A 20,451-nucleotide genomic window follows, 5' to 3' on the forward strand; every position below is an offset into this window, starting at 1 on the left:
TCAGTTTTTCACCATTGAGAATGATGTTGGCTGTGGGTTTGTCATATATGGCCTTTATTATGTTGAGGTAAGTTCCCTCTATGCCTACTTTCTGGAGTGTTTTTATTATAAATGGGTGTTGAATTTTGTCTAAACTTTTTCTGCATCTATTGAGATTATCATATGGTTTTTCTCCTTCAGTTTGTTAATATGATTTATTACATTGATTTATTTGCATATATTGAAGAATCCTTGCATTCCTGGGATAAATCCCAATTGATCAAGGTGTATGATCCTTTTAATGTGCTGTTGCATTCTGTTTGCTAGTATTTTGTTGAGGATTTTTGCATCTATGTTCATCAGTGATTTTGGCCTGTAGTTTTCTTTTTTTGTGACATTTTTGTCTGGTTTTGGTGTCAGGGTGATGGTGGCCTCATAGAATAAATTTGGGAGTGTTCCTCCCTCTGCTATATTTTGGAAGAGTTTGAGAAGGAAAGGTGTTAGTTCTTCTCTAAGCGTTTGATAGAATTCACCTGTGAAGCCATCTGGTCCTGGGCTTTTGTTTGTTGGAAGATTTTTAATCACAGTTTCAATTTCAGTGCTTGTGATTGGTCTGTTTATATTTTCTATTTCTTCCTGGTTCAGTCTCAGAAGGTTGTGCTTTTCTAAGAATTTGTCCATATCTTCCAGGTTGTCCATTTTATTGGCATAGAGTTGCTTGTAGTAATCTCTCATGATCCTTTGTATTTCTGCAGTGTCAGTTGTTACTTCTCCTTTTTCATTTCTAATTCTGTTGATTTGAGTCTTCTTTTTTTCTTGATGAGTCTGGCTAATGGTTTGTCAATTTTTTTTTAATCTTCTCAAACAAAGAGCTTTTAGTTTTATTGATCTTTGCTACAGTTTCCTTCATTTCTTTTTCATTTATTTCTGATATGATCTTTATGATTTCTTTCCTTCAACTAACTTTGGGTTTTTTTTTTTTTGTTCTTCTTTCTCCAGTTGCTTTAGGTGTAAGGTTAGGTTGTTTATTTGAGATGTTTCTTGAGGTAGGATTGTATTGCTATAAACTTCCCTCTTAGAACTGCTTTTGCTGCATCCCATAGGTTTTCGGTCGTCGTGTTTTCATTGTCATTTGTTTCTAGGTATTTTTTGATTTCTTTCTTGATTTCTTCAGTGATCTGTTGGTTATTTAGTAGTGTATTGTTTATCCTCCGTGTGTTTGTATTTTTTACAGACTTTTCCCTGTAATTGATATCTAGTCTCATAGCATTGTGGTTTGAAAATATACTTATATGATTTCAATTGTCTTAAATTTACCAAGGATTGATTTGTGACTCAAGATATGATCTATCCTGGAGAATGTTGCATGAACACTTGAGAAGAAAGTGTATTCTATTGTTTTTGGATGGAATGTCCTATAAATATCAATTAAGTACGTCTTGTTTAATGTATCATTTAAAGCTTGTGTTTCCTTATTTATTTTCATTTTGGATGATCTGTCCATTGGTTAAAGTGGGGTGTTAAAGGCCCCTACTATGATAGTGTTACTGTCGATTTCCCCTTTTATGGCTGTTAGCATTTGCCTTATGTATTGAGGTGCTCTTATGTTGGGTGCATAAATATTTACAATTGTCATATCTTCTTCTTGGATTGATCCCTTGATCATTATGTAGTGTCCTTCTTTGTCTCTTGTAATAGTCTTTATTTTAAAGTCTATTTTGTCTGATATGAGAATTGCTACTCCAGATTTCTTTTGATTTCCATTTGCATGGAATATCTTTTTTCATCGCCTCAATTTCAGTCTGTATGTCCCTAGGTTTGAAGTGGGTCTCTTGTAGACAACATATCTACAGGTCTTGTTTTTGTATCCATTCAGCCAGTCTGTGTCTTTTGGTTGGAGCATTTAATCTATTTACATTTAATGTAGTTATCAATATGTATGCTCCTGTTACCATTTTCTTTACTGTTTTGGGTTTGTTATTGTAGGTCTTTTCCTTCTCTTGTGTTTCCTGCCTAGAGAAGTTCCTTTAGCATTTGTTGTAAAACTTGTTTGGTGGTGCTGAATTCTCTTAGTTTTTGCTTGTCTGTAAAGGTTTTAATTTCTCCGTCGAATCCGAATGAGATCCTTGCTGGGTAGAGTAATCTTGGTTGTAGGTTTTTCCCTTTCATTACTTTAAATATGTCCTGCCCCTCCCTTCTGGCTTGCAGAGTTTCTGCTGAAAGATCAGCTGTTAACCTTATGGGTTTTCACTTGTATGTTATTTGTTGCTTTGCCCTTGCTGCTTTTAACATTTTTTCTTTGTATTTAATTTTTGATAGTTTGATTAATGTGTGCCTTGGCCTGTTTCTCCTTGGATTTATCCTGTATGGGACTCTCTGCACTTCCTGGACTTGACTATTTCCTTTCCCATATTAGGGAAATTTTCAACTATAATCTCTTCAAATATTTTCTCAGTCCCTTTCTTTTTGTCTTCTTCTTCTGGGACCCATATAATTCGAATGTTGGTGCGTTTAATGTTGTTCTAGAGGTCTCTGAGACTGTCTTCAATTCTTTTCATTCTTTTTTCTTTATTCAGCTCTGCGGTAGTTATTTCCACTATTTTATCTTCCAGGTCATTTATCTGTTCTTCTGCCTCAGTTATTCTGCTATTGATTCCTTCTAGAGAATTTTAAATTTCACTTATTGTGTTGTTCATCATTGTTTGTTTGCTCTTTAGTTCTTCTAGTTCCTTCTTAAACGTTTCTTGTATTTTCTCCATTCTATTTCCAAGATTTTGGATCATCTTTGCTATCATTTCTCTGAATTCTTTTTCAGGTAGACTGCCTATTTCCTTGTCATTTTTTTGGTATGGTGGGTTTTTACCTTCCTCCTTCATCTGCTGTGTAGTTGTCTGTCTTCCCATTTTGCTTAACTTACTGTGTGGGGTCTTCTTTTCACAGGCTGCAGTTTCGTAGTTCCCGTTGTTTTTGGTGCCTACCCTCAGTTGGTAAGGTTGGTTCAGTGGGTTGTGTAGGCTTCCTGGTGGAGGGGACTGGTGCCTGTGTTCTGATGGATGAGGCTGGATCTTGTCTTTCAGGTGGCAGGACTGAGTCTGGTGGTGTATTTTGGGGTATCTGTTACCTTATTATGATATTAGGCAGCCTCTCTGCTAATGGGTGGGGTTGTGTTCCTGTCTTACTAGTTGTTTGGCATAGGGTGTCCAGCACTGTAGCTTGCTGGTTGTTGAGTGGAGCTGGGTCTTAGCATTGAGATGGAGATCTCTGGGAGATTTTCGCCGTTTGATATTACGTGGGGCCGGGAGGTGTCTGGTGGACCAATGTCCTGAACTCGGCTCTCCCACCTCAGAGGCTCAGTTCTGGCACCTGGCTGGAGCACCAAGACCCTGTCAGCCACACGGCTCAGAAGAAAAGGGAGAAAAAGAAAGAAAGAAAAATAAAATAAAATAAAGTTATGAAAATAAAAAATAAGAAAATCCTATTAAAAATTAAAAAGCAATAAAAAAAAGAAAGAAAGAAAGAAGAGAGGAACCAAACCAAAAAACATATCCACCAATGATAACAAGCTCTAAAAACTATACAAAAAAAAAAAGACAGACAGAAACCAGGACAAATGGTAAAAGCAAAGCTATACAGAAAAAATCATACAAAGCAGCATACACATACACACTCAAAAAAGGAAAAAAATATATATATAAAAAAAATAGGAAGAGAGCAACTGAATCAATAAATCAGCTCTAAATACTAAACGAAGATAAACGTAAAACCAGAAACAAATTAGATGCAGAAAGCGAACCCCAAATCTACAGTTGCTCCCAAAGTCCACTGCCTCAATTTTGGGATGATTCGTTGTCTATTCAAGTATTCCACAAATGCAGGATACATCAGGCTGTTTGTGGAGATTTAATCCGCTGCTCCTGAGGCTGCTGGGAGAGATTTCCCTTTTTCTTCTTTGTTCTCACAGCTCCTGTGGTTCAGCTTTGGATTGGCCCCGCCTCTGTGTGTAGGTCGCCTGAGGGCATCTGTTCTTCCCCCAGACAGGACGGGGTTAAAGTAGCAGCTGATTAAGTGGCTCTGGCTCATTCAGGCCGGGAGGAGGGAGGGGTACGGAGGAGGCGGGGCGAGCCTGCGGCGGCAGAGGCGTCGAGGCGTCGTGATGTTGCAGCAGCCTGAGGCGCGCTGTGTGTTCTCCCGGGGAAGTTGTCCCCGGATCACGGGACCCTGGCCGTGGCGGGCTGCACAGGCTCCTGGGAGGGGCGGTGTGGAGAGTGACCTGTGCTCGCACACAGGCTTCTTGGTGGCGGCAGCAGCAGCCTTAGCATCTCATGCCCGTCTCTGGTGTCTGCGCTGATTTCCGCTGCTCACGCCCATCTCTGGAGCTCGTTTAGGTGGTGCTCTGAATCCCCTCTCCTTGCGCACCCGGAAACAATGGTCTTTTGCCTCTTTGGCAGGTCCAGACATTTTCCCAGACTCCCCCCTGGCTAGCTGTGGTGCAGTAGCCCCCTTCAGGCTGTGTTCACGCAGCCAACCCCAGTCCTCCCCCTGGGGTCTGACCTCCGAAGCCTGAGCCTCAGCTCCCAGCCCCCGCCGACCCTGGTGTGTGAGCAGACAAGCCTCTCAGCCTGGTGGGTTCTGGTCGGCACGGATCCCCTTGCGGGAATCTCTCCGCTTTGCCCTCTGCACCCCTGTTGCTTCGCTCTCCTCCATGGCTCTGAAGCTTCCCCCCCTGCCACTCCCCCCATCTCCACCAGGGAATGGGCTTCCTAGTGTGTGGAAACATTTCCTCCTTCACAGCTCCGTCCCACTGGTGCAGACCCCGTCCCTGTTCTTTTGTCTCTGTTTTTCCCTTTTTCTTTTGCCCTCCCAGGTACGTGGGGAGTTTCTTGCCTTTTGGGAAGTCCGAGGTCTTCTGCCAGCATTCAGTAGGTGTTCTGTAGGAGTTGTTCCACATGTAGTTGTATTTCTGATGTATTTGTGGGGAGGAAGGTGATCTCCACATCTTACTCCTCCGCCATCTTGAAGGTCCCCCCAGGTGTCATAATTTTGTAATACAAAATGCTATGGAAATCCATATATGTCAACAAGGGTGTGAAAGAGTGTGTCAGTAGCATTTCCAGGTCTGTTGATGGGGAATTTAATTGTTCCATGCAATTCATTCTGCCACTTTCTTGAATAACATCTTTTATTTATCGAATCTCTGGAATGATGGAACTGTGTGTGTCTGTGTGTGTTTTCTACTCTGGAATGATGGAACTGTGTGTGTCTGTGTGTGTTTTCTATACGTGTAAAGACATCCTTTCAAACACATTCATCGAGGGACTCTTGTCTGTCAAACATTGTGCTAGACTCTGAGAAACAGTCAAGAATATATTAAATAAAAGCATTTATCCAGAGGCTTTGTCCCAAACATGAATTTTCAGATTGCTTTGGCATCTGCATGAAGTTCAAAGGAGCAGAGTAGGTAGCAACAGAAAGCAACAGCAGCCACCCCTAACACACACACAACTGTGCACACATACATGCACACACACATGCACGTGCACACACACACACATGCAAACACATGTACACACACATATGAACACATGCATGCACACATAAATATTTCACTTGATGTTGTGACATAGGCATGATCATCTCCACTCTAGAGATGAGGAAACATAGGTGGAGGAAAATGAAACGACTTGGGTAGAGAAGTAAAAATGACAAGCCAGTCTGAGTGGCTGAGGTCACTGACTCTCCAGCCTGTGGTCTTAAGCCTTGACCGTGCTGCAGGAGAGTTTGTTCAGTGGGGCTGAGTTTATCACCCCTCACCCACTCCACCCCTGTGAATTAGGTCATGTGGATTAATTCAGAGATTCCACACGCTTTATAGTGCAGGGCGTTCAGAAGGGCGTGTGCATTTTAATCGTAAAAATTCTTTTACTGGGAGCCACTATCCTTTAGCTTGATTTACATTCCACGATTTTCAGTCCTATCGGGGAGACAGTCTCACAAATATGGGGGCTCTTAGGAACAATAGTATACGTATAAGATTGTGCCCTGCAGTGTCCAGTTACCATGGTAGAGGCAGTAGAGTTGAGAGCTAGGAGATGGTGCCCACTGTAGTTGCTAGATTTTAAAAGGTAGCAGAGAAATAGTTTGACATAAAGGAGGAGGCCAATGCCATCTTCAAGGGGCTTCATCCACAGTGTTCACTCAAATGGATTCCAGACTCAGCATCTGTGTTTTGAGTAAAATTTCCACATGGAAGTCAAATCATTTCATTCAGCAAAAAATACTTTTTTCACAAAGCCTTGAACAGATCTATGCATACAAACCTACTTAGTAGCTCCTGGAAATGTGTGGGAGTTTCACTCAAAGGACCAGCCATGATTTTATGTGGTCTCATCTCACCTGACCTCCTGGGACAGCTGGTGGTTCCATGGTCAAGACACGATCATTCCAAGTGGCCGATCCAAACAGAACTTCAAACTCACCTTTAAGTGGTCTAAGTGTGAGACTTGGACTGAAAGAATCAGGCTAGTTAAGGTCCAACCTGTGTGATCATGAATGCACAACACTTGGTTTGAAACCAGGCAGGGTCTGTTGCATATTTCACCAAAAAATCAATTATACTTTTTCTAAGTGGATTAACATACTCTGGGGAATGTGGATGTTTGAGATAGCTGCATCTGTTGGGCTATAAAAACAGCCAAACATGCAACATCAGAGCCTTCTAAATTATGGAGAGCACAACCCTCTGTTCCAGAAGGGAAAGGATCCAAAGGCAGAGCTGCTCCAGATTGGCTCCCACCCGGGAGGGCAACGTCGCAGGCAAGAACCATCTCCTGAGATGGCAGAGGGATGGATGTTCCTGGTGGCCCGGCTCAGCTCAGTGTTCTACCCAGTTGTTGCCAACTTAATTCTCAAGGACATGGACTTCCTATGCAAAGTATGGAGTGTGTTTCTTTGACATCAGCAAAAGCATGACAGGCAAAGTCATTGTCTCTGTGGATGCCCATTGTGCCCAAATTCTGTTCTGAAATTTTCTCTCTGATCTTTGCTCCTCCTCTTAGGTTTCCTGCATAACATTTACCCAGGAGCTCAAGTAAGAAACTCGGTGTCTTCTTGGACTCGGCTGCCTTTCTCCTGCCCCATCTTCTGCCCGAGTCCAATGGGTCACCTGGTCCTGCATTGCTACCCTCTGAGGGTCACTCCTGTCCGCTCTTCCCCTCCACCCCTGAGGACCTTGAGATCACACCTCCCTCCTTTCCTGCCTGGATTCCAAGGGACTTCTCTCCCTGCCTTCCCTCAGCCCTACTCCCCCATCCAATTTCTACCCTGGAGTTAGAATGAGTTTTACAAGATGGACCTCTGAGCGTGTCTGGTCCTCTGAGCACTGTAAGTTTCTTGTGCTTCCTGTTTATCGTCAGGGTAAAGTCCAGAGTTCTTCCCAAGGCTTAAAGGGCCTGGCGTGCTCCGGCCTCTCTTTCTGTTACTGTAGATTTGCCTTTTCCGGAATCTTTTGTATCACGTTAAGAGGTTTTTTTTAAATTATTATTTTAAAATAATTTTAGAATTACATGAAATTTGTAAACATACTGAGTTCTGGTATATTCTCCACCCAGGCTTGCTTCATGTAAACATCTTATATGAGGAAAATGTACAATTATTCAAGCCAGGGATTTAACACTGATGAAATACTATCTTCAGACCTTATGGGAATTTTGCATTTTCCCATCAATTTCCTTTTTCTGGTCCAGGATCTAATCCAGGAGCCTCCTTTTTATTTCGTCCTCACATCTCCCTGTCTGCTCTGCCCCATGAGTGACCCAGTGCTGCTTTGGCCCACTCTTTGACACTTGAACGGCACTGGTCAGTTGTTTTTCTTTGGTAGAATGTCCCCCATTTGGGTTTGACAGATGTTTCTCAAGACGAGACTGAGGTTCTTCTGGGGAGGACGTCAGGGAGGTGCTGCATCCTTCTTGGGGTATCCAGAGCACGAGAGTTGATTCCTCTTACCCCGATGACATGAATTCTGATCTTTGGCAGGTGTCTCCACTGTACAGTTAGTATTAATACATAGCTCATGAGGAGGTATTCTGGGACTAGGCCACTACCCTATTTCTCATTATACTCTCACCCCGTAATTGTAGCATCCAGAGTGCCTGCCGCGTGGTGTTTGCCTAGTGGTGATTTTCTACTCGCCTTGTTCCTCTCTTATTAATTAATTGGAATTTTACTTTAAGGGAGGCCTGTTCCTTCCCCTCCATTTATTTAGTTACTCACTTATTTAGGTCACTGTGAATGCATGGATCTTCATTTTATCCTGTGGGTTGTAATCCATTGCCGTCGTTTGTCCTGTCACTCAGTTGTCCCAGATCTGGCTTGGGAGCATCTCCAAGTTGGCTCCTTAGGACTTTATAAGTTGAATGGGTGAGATTTACCACAAATGACGATGAACTGAGCAAGATCGTTTTTAATATAATTATGCTTCAAAAACAAACAAACAAACAAACACAAAAACAACAACCCAGAATTTTTTTGTAGGAACTGTCTCTCTAGAACTGTCTTTTCTCTAATGAAAGAGATCTGTAACTACTGGCTGTTAGCTAATGACAGAACAATCTACAAAGGCCTTTAGGACAGTCTAGAAAAAATGAAAAGAACCTTTGCAATGACACAGTTTTTTAGTCTCCACAAAACCCTGTGCTTATTATTAATTATTATATTTAGGGAAACTTCTAAGCAGAATGATTTATTAAGCAGTCAAAATTTTAAAACTTTTTTTTTGGTTTGAAAAAGTTCATATATAAAAGTATATAGGGACTTCCCTGGTGGCGCAGTGGTTGAGAATCTGCCTGCCAATTCAGGGGACACAGGTTCGAGCCCTGGTCTGGGAAGATCCCACATGCCGCGGAGCAACTAGACCCGTGAGCCACAACTACTGAGCCTGCGCATCTGGAGCCTGTGCTCCGCAACAAGAGAGACCGCGAGTGAGAGGCCCGCGCACCGCGATGAAGAGTGGCCCCCACTCGCCGCAACTAGAGAAAGCCCTCGCACAGAAACGAAGACCCAACACAGCCAAAAAAATATATGAATAAATAAATTAAAAAAAAAAAAGGTAGGCAAAGAGAAAAAGAAAAAAAATTTAAAAAAAGTATATATATAGTCTATCCATATATATGCATATATTTATGCTATATATAAAAATGCATATATATCTATTACATAAAAGAACCTCTATGTGCCCACCACTAAACTTAAGAAATAGAACATCACCAATATCTCTGAACCCACTGTGCACCTCTTCTGAATTCTTTCACTCTTACAGTCCATCCAGGGGCCACCACAGTAAATTTTATGTTTGTTTTTCTTTTGTTTGAGTTTTACTGTGTGTGTGTGTGTGTGTGTGTGTGTGTGTGTGTGTATGAGTTTTTTAAGCAACATACACTTTAGTGTTGCCTATTTGGGGACCTTATATATTGGAATCCCATAGGTATTCTCTTTGACTTGCCCTTTCCATCTTTGTTTCCCTGTGTATCCCGAAGGGCACCTGTAGCCGTGACTCCATCCTTTCCCGTCACTGGCCCTTTGCGTGGATGCATCTGTGTCTATTTTGTCCATCCCTCTGCGTGGACACTTGGTTCTGCCTCTCTTTCTGAATACCAGCAGGGATCTCTGTTTATTCTGTTTGTCCCCTGGTGTACCTTTGGGTGACATTCTCTAGGGTGTGTGGCCGCGAATGTAATTGCTAGATCATAAAGTAGGCAGATAATAAAATTTTAAAGTAATGTCAAATTTTCCCCAAAGTTCTTTTATATATTTACACTGTCATCAGCAGCACGTGAGGGTTCTCATTGCTTTAGCTCCTTGTCAACTGTTGTTAGAACTTACAATTTTTGCCACTCTTGATGATGTGGTATTAAGGCATATATTCTTGATTGCATATGTTTATTGTCTGTTTAGTTTTCTTTTTCTGTGAACTGTCTGTTAGGGCCTTTTGTACAATTTTCTTTTGAGTGGATATTCTTTCTCTGTTTTATAGAAGTTCTTTATATATTCTGGGTAATAAGACTTTTTAAGTTGCATCTGCTGCGTATAGATTCATTTTGTAGCTTGTCTTTTCACTCTCCTTATTGTGATTTTTGATTAACAGAAATTTTTAATTTTAATTAAGTCCAGTATATCAGTGTTTTCCCTTAGGGTTTTATGAAGAAACCATTTCTTATCTTTGTTATAATGATTTCTTTTATACATTTTTTCTGAAAGTTTTAGATTTGCCTTTCAAGTCTAGTTACTTTTTCCATCTGGAGTAATTTCTCCTTTCCTAGGAAATATGCAATATCAATTCCCATACCTGTGTGGTCTGTTCGGTACCTGTAGTTACCTGTCTGCCAAAATCATGCCATGTTGTTTACCTTAAACTAAGATTGATTATGAGCGGTGCCAACCTCTCCCCAGGTTGGCATTTACACTTGGGGCAGCCCTGACTTTGCAGGGCTTTGGAGGGTGTAAAATGTTGGGGGTGTCAGCTGAAACGTGCAAAGCCATCTTGATAATCACGACGGTTCTGTGCCCTTTAAAACTTTCTGTCAAAACATTAAAACTTCTTTTATTGCCAATTGTAAATACATAGAAAGTCAGAAAATTGTAAAATTAATGTTTACTTAGTACATGGTAATTAGAAACACGAGAAACATTGAGAAGTAACGTGTTTTGTTTTGTTTTTCTCCTAAAAAACGTAATAGTTGGAACTGCGTATGCTTACTTCTCATCATAGAACTTATGATTTGGAGGAAGTATCTCATCCATGCCTTGAAGGATTTTCATCCTCCTTTCTAAGTCTGGATAGGTGTCCAACATTTTGCTCTGCACACTCTCATTGTTGTGGAACACTTCTGAGAGGTCTTTCACTTCTCCTGGGACCGTGTCACAACCATATTCCTCATTTATGTTGATAACTTACCTCCACTAAGTTCCTCTGGCTGCCTACCTAAAACCTCTCAGAAAGTGGCAGTGTCAACATTCTCATGGTCAGCTGTCTTCTAATCACATCCAGTTTCCCGTTATCACGTTTGTTTCTTTGCTGCACGGCAGGCTGGCTACCCACGTCCTAATCCCCAGAGTTTGTGAATACTACCTTCAATGGCAAAAGGGCTTCTGCAGATGAGATTAAGTTGAGGATCCTGAGGCGGGGAGATTATTCTGCATTATCCAGGTGGACCTGATGGAATCACAGGAGACAGGACATCAGAGAGAGAAGGTGATGTGAACACAGAAGAGGTTGAAGCGATGTGGCTGTGAGCCAGGGGGTAGCAAGGCAGCCTCTAGAAGCTGGAAGAGGCAGGGCATAGATGCTCCCCTGTAGCTTCCTGAAGGAACCAGCTCTGCTTCCTTCTTGATGTCAGCCCTGTAAGATTCATTGCAGACCTCTGACCTCCAGAGCCATAAGAGGATAAATTCGTGTAGTTTTAAGCCACAGAATTTGTGGCAATTTGTTGCAGCAGCAACAGGAAATGAATATACTGCACTTTTATCTTTGTTGGACAATTTCCTCCTTCAATTATCCATTTTTGTAAAACGACATGTGGGTTTATTACTGGGAGCCAAGTAGACAAACCTGAGCTCTGCTCTCTGTGCGTGAACTGAGTGACAGATGTGCAGTGACTAATTGCTAACAGACTTTGGAAGAAACTATGTGATTGGTCACTGACCATGATGCGCATCTGTTATTTATGTCATGATGTGTGGACTGAAGACCTAGTAGCAAAGTTTGTATCTATTCAGTTACTCTCAGAAAATAGACGGTGGAAACAGTCATTTGAACTGTGAGGTTGGTGGATGGGTGCTTTTGAACTAAACTGTAGTCATAAAAAAATGTGTGCGTATGAGAAACATTAAAAGTGAGGATGGCCTGTGTTCAGTTTTCCTGCTCATAAATGTGGTATGTCTGTTTATTTAGGTAATTGTCCTACCTTTAATAATCTTCTCCATCAAATCTTGAATACTTTTTTTTGATTTGTTTCTAGAATTCTTATATTCTTATTGACATCGTGGTGACATCTCTTTCTAATATCTGGAACTTTGCTCATGTGTAGAAATGCAAGTTATTTTTGTAAGTTTTTTTTTTTTGTCCAGCAGTTTTATTAAATCATCCTGTCAATTCAAAAAATTAATCTGTAGATTTCAGTAGTAGTCTATGGAGGAAATAATATAATCTAAGAACAATAAGTTTTCTTTCCTTATATGTTTACTTTCTCTTTCTGAACTTATTGGGCAGGCTAGGATCTCCAAAATAATGTTAAATAGAAGATGCATTAGCAGGCATCTCTGTCTTATTCTTTATTTAAAGGAAATTCTTCTAATACATTTTATGGCTTAAATGGTGCTTAGTAGTGGTTTTCATAAACCCTTTGTCAAGGTTAAGAAAGTTCCCTTGTATTCCAAGCCTTATAAATTAATACATAGTTAATTTTTCTAAATGTTTGATGCATCGCTGAAAATAATATCAAGTCTTCTGATGATGGCTGTGGTATTTGACATATATTCATTAGATTAGACTTGTTAACTTTGCTGTACTGAAATTGTTGCCGGATGGTATACTAAGAGAGATATATTAAAACTGCCATTATGATGGTAGATTTGTAAATCTCTTCTTGTAGTGCTGTTAAACAACTTTGCCTTATAAATTTTAAAGCAATGTTATTACAGGCATATGAATTTAGAAATATTTTTTATCTACCCAGTAAATTGAAATATCTAGTGATTTTTGTGTGTGTGTTATCATCTATCTTGTCTAATATTAATAAAACTATACTGACTTTGCTATTTTCCTGGTATGTTTTTATAATACCTTTATTTTCAAACTTGCAGTATCCTATATTAAGTATATCTCATGTAAGCAGAATATAGCTGGAATTATCTCCCATACATTGTCATTTCCATAACCTTCCTCTTCTCCTTCAAAATATAAGAAAATAGGAGAGGTTTAAATTCAATTATATACTCTTATTCATTTCTGTTTTCCTAGTTGTAAACAGACTGCCTTGTACATAATGAGCACTTAATAAATACTCATTGAATAAATAAATCAATTAATAGATTTAAATTTTGTTATAGATTTGGGTCATACTTATCCATAGTTTCTAGGACTTTCCCATGAAACATGGGATATAATCACATATGTGATTTGCTTATTTAAAAAATCAAATGTACCAGGATGTCTTAATGGGAAAGGAGGCATATTGATTTTGAAACTTATTTATATTTTTACCAGATATAAGTAAGGAGTCTGGATTTCAGTTTGTCACAGTGGAGACCCAAGTGGCCTGATGAGATTTCACTGCTGATGATATAGGATTCAGTCCTTTTCCCCAGAAACTCTGAGTGAAGTAAACACTTGAGAAATATTTTCCATGTCCAGGACCTTCTCATTCTCTGACCAGCCATCCCTACACACTATCTACACCATTCCTTTAAAACAGAACGTAAAACATGGCTCTATCCATCTTCTTTAGACTTGCATTTCTGTTAGGGGAGCTCTGCCTCTTCAGCTTTATTCTAAGAGGTGGTGGTGGAGGGTGGGAGGAGGTTCTGAAGAAGAAGGAGAAGTTGTGCTTTTTGCTGCCTGGTCCCCTCCCCACACAACACCTCCCCATCCACTCCTCACCCCCCACCAGTCCAGACCAGAGGTACTAAACTTTTGAGACCAGACCCTTAATTGTTGTGTGTCTTGGGCACCACGTCTTTCTCTCCAGAGGTGTGTTTGCCCTACACACCCTGCAGAGGTCCCTCTCTGATTCCTGCTGGAGGGGTTGGGTGGACGGGGCTGCGTCAGAGAAATTGTGCTGTCTCTGCTTCTCCTGTTCCACAAACACTCGTGCCCTCGTAGACTCTTCACTTGCATGCAAGCAGACTCTTTGCACCAGCCCTTTTGATCTCTTACCTTCTGCCCAGCCAAGAAGAACCCTCATGCATTTATTTCATTTAATTTTTTTGTCTTACTTTTTATTTATTTATTTTACATCTTTATTAGATTATAATTGCTTTACAATGTTGTGTTAGCTTCTGCTATACAACAAAGTGAATCAGCTATATGTATACATATATCCCCTCCCTGTTGGATCTCCTTCCCACCCCCCCATCCCACCCATCTAGGTCATCACAGAGCACTGAGCTGAGCTCCCTGTGCTATACAGCAGCTTCCCACTAGCTAACTATTTTACATATGGTAGTGTATATATGTCAATGCTATTTTCTCTGTTTGTCCCACCCTCCCCTTTCCCCCTGTGTCCACAAGTCCATTCTCTATGTCTGCGTCTCTATTTCTGCCCTGCCACTAGGTTCATCAGTACCATTTTTCTAGATTCCATATATATGAGGTAATCTACAGTATTTGTGTTTTTCTTTCTGACTCACGTCACTCTATTTCATTTAATTTTTAACTAAGATTTCTAATGCAAGAATGAGACATTGACTAGAGATAAAGGACCACTTGATACAGAGATAAAAGAGCAAAATCTGCACATTTCCATCAAATGGGAAAGTCAGGAATGGAAATAAACTCTCATAAAGGAACGTGATAAATGCTGTAAAAGAGATACATCCAGCATATGGAGCCAAAGAATGTTTCAGGAGGGCAGGAATGATGTCTTACACAGTCTTCATTCAGTTCTTGTACCAAGCAAGATGTCTTGAACATGGTAGGTACTTCACAAACCTTTGTGATGAATAAAATAGTTGGCGAGGATGTTGTAGAGATAGAACTTGTAATCACATTTCCAGAAAAAGAGAGTTGATGAGCAGTTTAATTAATATAAAAGCCAATTATGAAGTGCCAATAAATGTCTTCTTTTCTTTCTTTTTTTTTGTCTTTGCATGATACTGTAAGACAAGGATATTAAGGGATTTGATGTGATTCTACATGCAGTACTTTAGGGAAGTACCAAACACCTTTTTATGGAAGATCCAAACACATCCCATATTGACACAAATGGTCTTGCGTAAATAATTAGAATAACAGCTCAGAAAGGCTATAAACATGGGACAATCATAAGTTTTCTTGTATTCAGTAGCGAGGCGGGTTCCTGGTGTACCTCTAGATTTGCTGTTTGGACTCGCTTTAATTTATCTCTTAATTTATGATCCAATAGAAGAAGATAAAACAACAAATTCATGAAGTTTACAGATGGTACTTAATTAAGAGATATTACTGATCTGAATAAAGACTGGTAAGCGTTCAACTGGCTTTAAAGTAGTTGGAAATGATTATAGAAAATAATAAAAACAAAAAAAAACAACAGCAAAAATCAAACTTGTTTGTTAGGGAAATTGAGGAAATTTTAGAAATGGAAATGTAGAGGAAGAACAAACATGGAACAGCAGCAACTTTGGTATTGGTCTAAAACTGGCCTTGAAATAACCTTTTAATATGTGTGATTTTATACAACAATGGTATATATTTTAGAGTGTGCCCTGTGCATACTTTTGAAATAATCTCACAGACTTTATTTTAATGGGAAATTTATTTCAATGGAAAATCAATGGGAAGTCACTGGACTGGACTATTTTATCATGGAAGTGACAAGTTCTAATTTATATGTTTTTTACTTATAATTTTGGCATTATTTTAGACGTGCAGAAAAGTTGTACAAATGATTCAAAGAATACCTGTAGACCTTCCCCCAACCCAGATTCCTCAAATGTTAACATTTTGTCACATTTGCTTTATCATTTTTTCCTCTCTGTATCTTTATCTATATCTGTATTTACTTCTTTTTCTAAACCATTTGAGAGTAAATGACAGATATTATTCCCTTTTACCCTTAAATACTTCAATGGTCACTTACTAAAAGCAAAGACATTCTCTTTTGGTACAAATATAAAAATTAAGAAATTTAATAATGTTATTGTACTATTAGCTAATCTACAGCTCTTACTCAAAACACCAATTTTCCTGATAATGTCCTTTATCAGAAAAAAAATCTGGGACCAAAAGTTGTATTCCCTTATCATGGCTCCTAGCATCTTCTAATCTGGAGTGTCCATTAGTTTTTCCTTGTCTTTCATGATCTTGATATTTTTACTGTGCACAAGTCATTTATTTATAGAATGAACCTTGATTTGGATTTGTCTGATGGTTCTTATCATTAGATTCTGACTCTGTATTTTTTTCACTATCACAAGAATGATGTGTTTTTCACAATATGTGATATCCGAAGACTATGATGTTGAAAGGGCCATTTGATTATCCGGTTAATGTGGTCTCTGCAGTTTCTCCACCGTGAAGTCACTGTTTTCTACAGCAAAACTAATTTCAAGGTACCTTTTATAATTAGTCAGTGCTTATAGGGAGATATTTTGTGACCGTGTAATTATCCTGTTCCTCATTAAACTTTCACCCCCAGGTTTTAGCATCCATTGGGTACACATAACTGGTGGTGGAATCATTACTATGATGGTTGTCAAAAGGTGATATTCTGACGCAAGATGGTCTTTCATTTCCCCAAATGCTTGCAAGGATATTAGTCAGTTTGGAGTGTTGTGCTATAGTTTTCTTTTGCACTGTGGTTGTTTCTTCAGGAGAATTTTCATCAGTGGAGGTATTGTCACAGGGCCATAATTGACCCATTTTGTTCACTTTCCCTTTTACACCCACTATTCACAGAGTGCCCCCCATTCCTTTCTTTCCACAGAAGCAATGTCTTCCAAAGACCACCGCCTCGAATGGATTGCATTCATTGGTCCCTTTTTGTAGCTTCTGATCTTTCAGGACCCCTTTTATCTTGCGCATGTCATGGATTTTCTCTGTCTTGTGGTATTTGGGGACCATCTCTGGCCCGCAGCTAGCTGCCCTCTTTTCTCTCCCATGACGTTTTTCTTGTACTTCCTTTGTTTGCCACAAAAACATGCAGTGGAGTGTGAGATAGTGCACTGGGCGGGGGTATTTTTCTACCTTTGTGTAGTTTGACATTTGTGCATTATCTGTCTTCTAGTTATGATGTAGGTATGGCTTTTTACTTAAATTAGCAAAGCCTTGGGTTTTAGATCTTTGGGATCGAGGTGGGGAAAATCTCATAAAGTATGGGGGGGCATCTCGTTAAGTGAATGGGTGGTTTTATATTCTCATATCATATACCTTGGATTTCCATGCTTCTGCATCCTTCCCAATTTAAATCTCACAGTAAACTTCCAGAGCACATTGGTTGAAGATGTGAGCACTAGAGTTAGAATTCTCAAGTTCACATTCTGACACCAACACTTATATGGTATTTAACTACTTGAGCCTGCTTCTTTGCATGCAAATGAAGTCTGATTGCACCTAACTCATAGGGTTGTTGTCAGGATACTTGAGAAAACCCACATAAAACTCCTTGATATTGCCCTAAACTATCATTAGCACTTTCTAATATTTTAAAAAAACATAAATAATTAAATTATTTTACTTAAAGAGGGTTGATTAATGAGTTCTTCTCGTGAACATGTTTGCTCCTCTCTCTGTCCTCTCAGTGTTTTGCCACTGACCTGAATGAGACATGAATTCATATTTATTAAATTTTCAGGTTGACCCAGAGTCGGAAGTTAAATAGTGATGACAAATTAGATGACAAATTCCTGTCCAAGTTGTTCTCTCCTTCTTGAATATATTTCATAGGATTTAGTTTTTCCTTCCATAGTATCACTTATCATAGTCTACCTTGGCTGAACTTTTATTTATGTGTCTTCATCCTTCACTAACTTGTGAGGTGTTCAGTAGAAAACTTCTTAATTTATTCAGTTTGGGAACACAGACAATGAATCAGTATTATTCAGAGAATTACAATAGAGTGGGGTGACCAAGATGATGGGGTCTTATGGAAGAAAAGAAACTGAACTGAGATAGAAACAAAATTAATATCTAATATTTCATGCCCGCCTGAAACTGATGTCTGTAACTTGCGTTAGGCTGTTTCAGCTTGTGTGTAGGATGGATTGGAGGGAACAGGAGAGGAAGATTCCAGCTCAGAGGCCATCAGGGCTGCAGTCACAGAGATGCAGAGAATTAGATAAACTTGAGATGTCATTTGGACCAACGGAAGCCAGTGTAAGATTGGATTTTGTTTTCTCAGTTACAAGTATATTGATGGTTGGGTTATGAAAAATGGTGAAAACTGTAGAGTTAAGACCTCATGGAAATATTGACAGTCTGGCCGTGAAGGAAAATAAAGCCTCTGTGGATTCACCAGGTTTTCTGTGTTAGTTAACATAATTAAACCCATGGAGGAAAGAATAATATGACTCCTTTCTTATTCAACACCCCTTAACCCCAGTTTCCTCTCTTCCCTCCTACTTCTTGGGTGGCTTATTAGCAAGCCAAGCTCAACAGAGTACTGATAGGAAAAATAGTAACGTAAATGATGGCTGGATGCATTATTCTTCCAGTGAGCCAAGCACTTGACTATAGGCTAGCTGTGAGCTGACCAAAGGATACTATTGCTCTTGACAAGAATTACTGAGTTGATGATAAAACATTTGTAACCTGTTCATCAGTAATGGAGTTAGCAGAGTTATGATGGAAATATGATTTTACTTAATTTGCAATTTCTAGAAATAGTATATGTGCTTCACCTGCATGACAAAAATGGGGCCCACCATGATATTCTATGGAGAGGAATGTGCTGGAGAAAATCTTGTCCAGTCCGCTGGAAAAACAGATGTTCGTTAACAGGCTGACCGCAGACTCTAGACCTGATGCCAGCAGAGACCTGCATAGGCCAACTCGAGTTCCCTTCCTGGCTCTGTTCTGTGTGTGTTCAAAGGCTCCCACAAAGTTCAGGGAACTTTTTTTTTTAACCATCTCTAACAAAACACACCGATTCCTTGTTTTTGTTGAGTTTTTTGTTTGTTTAAGCAATTCCTTATTTTGAATCTAGATAAGAAATAAAAGATCCGTTTAGGCACACCTAAGAGCTACAAAGCACCGATGAGTCTATGCAGAGTCATGAAAACGTCCTGCTCACGTACAGAGATTTCAGTGCTAATCCCAGGTCAGAGGAGCTACTGGTCACCTTTTTAAGAAATGGTGACATTTTGATTATTGATACAGGGTCTTTCTAGGTCTTAGCTTCTTGAGATCAAGATAGGGGCCTCCTGAATAGAGCCTTTCAATTTCTAGGGTTTAAACGATCTTTATGAAATCAAGGATCTTTGGAAATGAAGTGCAGTCAGCTTAGTTTGTATTAATTGAATTGTATCTCAAGTGATACTTGTCTGCAATCTTTAACAAATACTAAACAACAAATTCTGTTCGTTTCCTAGAAACATACACTGGAAGGACCTGTAGAGGTCATTTTCTTCATCTCTTGGCTTCCGAGCAGACTTGGTCTTACCTTCCCAGAGGTAAGAGTTTCTGCGAGAGTTTCTCTCAAGTGTACCTGCAAAGAGCGGGGGAGGAAGCTAGGGCCAAGGGCAGCCTTTCCTCCTTAATATGTGTCAGAAATCACGGCAACGTTCAGGAGTCACTTCTGTCCCCAGTGTTCTAACACCTTTTATTCCATGTTGTGCAACCTGCACGGGAGACCCGGGCCCTCACCAGCAGGTGGGTGACCTCTCGGCGCCCCCCCAGGTACCTGCAATTCACCTGCTCTTCTCGGTGACCTTTGGTGAGGCCTCATTTGCTGTTGCTGCTCCTTGGCCACGCCTTTCCTTGGTCACGAAGAGAGGAGTGTGGTTAGTCCAGAGGCAAAGGTGTGGCGGCCAGTGTGCGCGCGACAAGACCAGTGAAACAACTGTGAAAGTGGCATGAGATGCACGTGCTGAGCCCTCCTCCAGGGCTGACGCCATCGCTGCACGGACCCCCCTAAAGAGCTTCAGACACAGCGGAGGGAAAGGATGATGTTGATGGGGGGCTCCACGGGGCAGCCGCGACTGCTCCTTGGTGACGCCTCCCAAAGACCCCATGGTTCCCAGGCCTGTGTCCCTTGTCCCTTTGTGTCCTTTCTCTGTTCCTGGGGGAGCACATCTACCCCTAGACTCCGGGAGTGTTGTGGAGATGGCCGAGGTGCTGGAAAAGCAGCGGCGATGCTGACCGAAGTTTGCCGTGGGACCCGCAAGTGGATACGGCATCCGGAGAGCTTTCCTTGTGAAAGCAGGTTACGTCTCACAGATCAATAGCTTCTTCACTGAATCTTCCTGAAGATGACCGTGTTATGGGGAGGGGAAAGAGCTTTATGAGACCCGCCCCAGGTCCGCTTGTGCAGGCCTCTCCCCACCGCAGCCCGGGATGCTGTAGGAGTCCTCCTCCTCATCTTCTCTCGCTGTTTCTGCCACGGTGCTGGCTGCCAGGGGAAGCCTTGCCAGCTGTCAGCAGAGCAGGCAGGATGGAGAGGCCCGTAGCAGGCCCATCCTGCATCCTGCATCTTGCCGCCGGGGTCCAGCTGCTGGCTGCAGGACCAGAAGTTGTCAGTCGCCTGTCAGCGCGGTTTCCTGCATGGCAGCATGATGGCCCGGCCC

The 20,451-nt window shown here is 40.8% G+C and overlaps 1 long non-coding RNA gene across 1 annotated transcript in view; it reads left to right on the forward strand.

The window, feature by feature from the left end:
* Positions 1–19,338, forward strand: part of LOC103018370 (uncharacterized) — an 84,639-nt gene extending 65,301 nt beyond the window's left edge. Inside the window, exon 3 of the long non-coding RNA XR_450200.2 lies at positions 19,258–19,338. This is a non-coding gene — a long non-coding RNA (uncharacterized LOC103018370). The remainder of the gene's footprint in view (positions 1–19,257) is intronic.
* The last annotated feature ends 1,113 nt before the right edge of the window (positions 19,339–20,451 follow it).

Source organism: Balaenoptera acutorostrata, chromosome 13 (genome assembly GCF_949987535.1).
Source record: "Balaenoptera acutorostrata chromosome 13, mBalAcu1.1, whole genome shotgun sequence".
In the NCBI taxonomy this organism is placed as follows: domain Eukaryota; kingdom Metazoa; phylum Chordata; class Mammalia; order Artiodactyla; family Balaenopteridae; genus Balaenoptera; species Balaenoptera acutorostrata.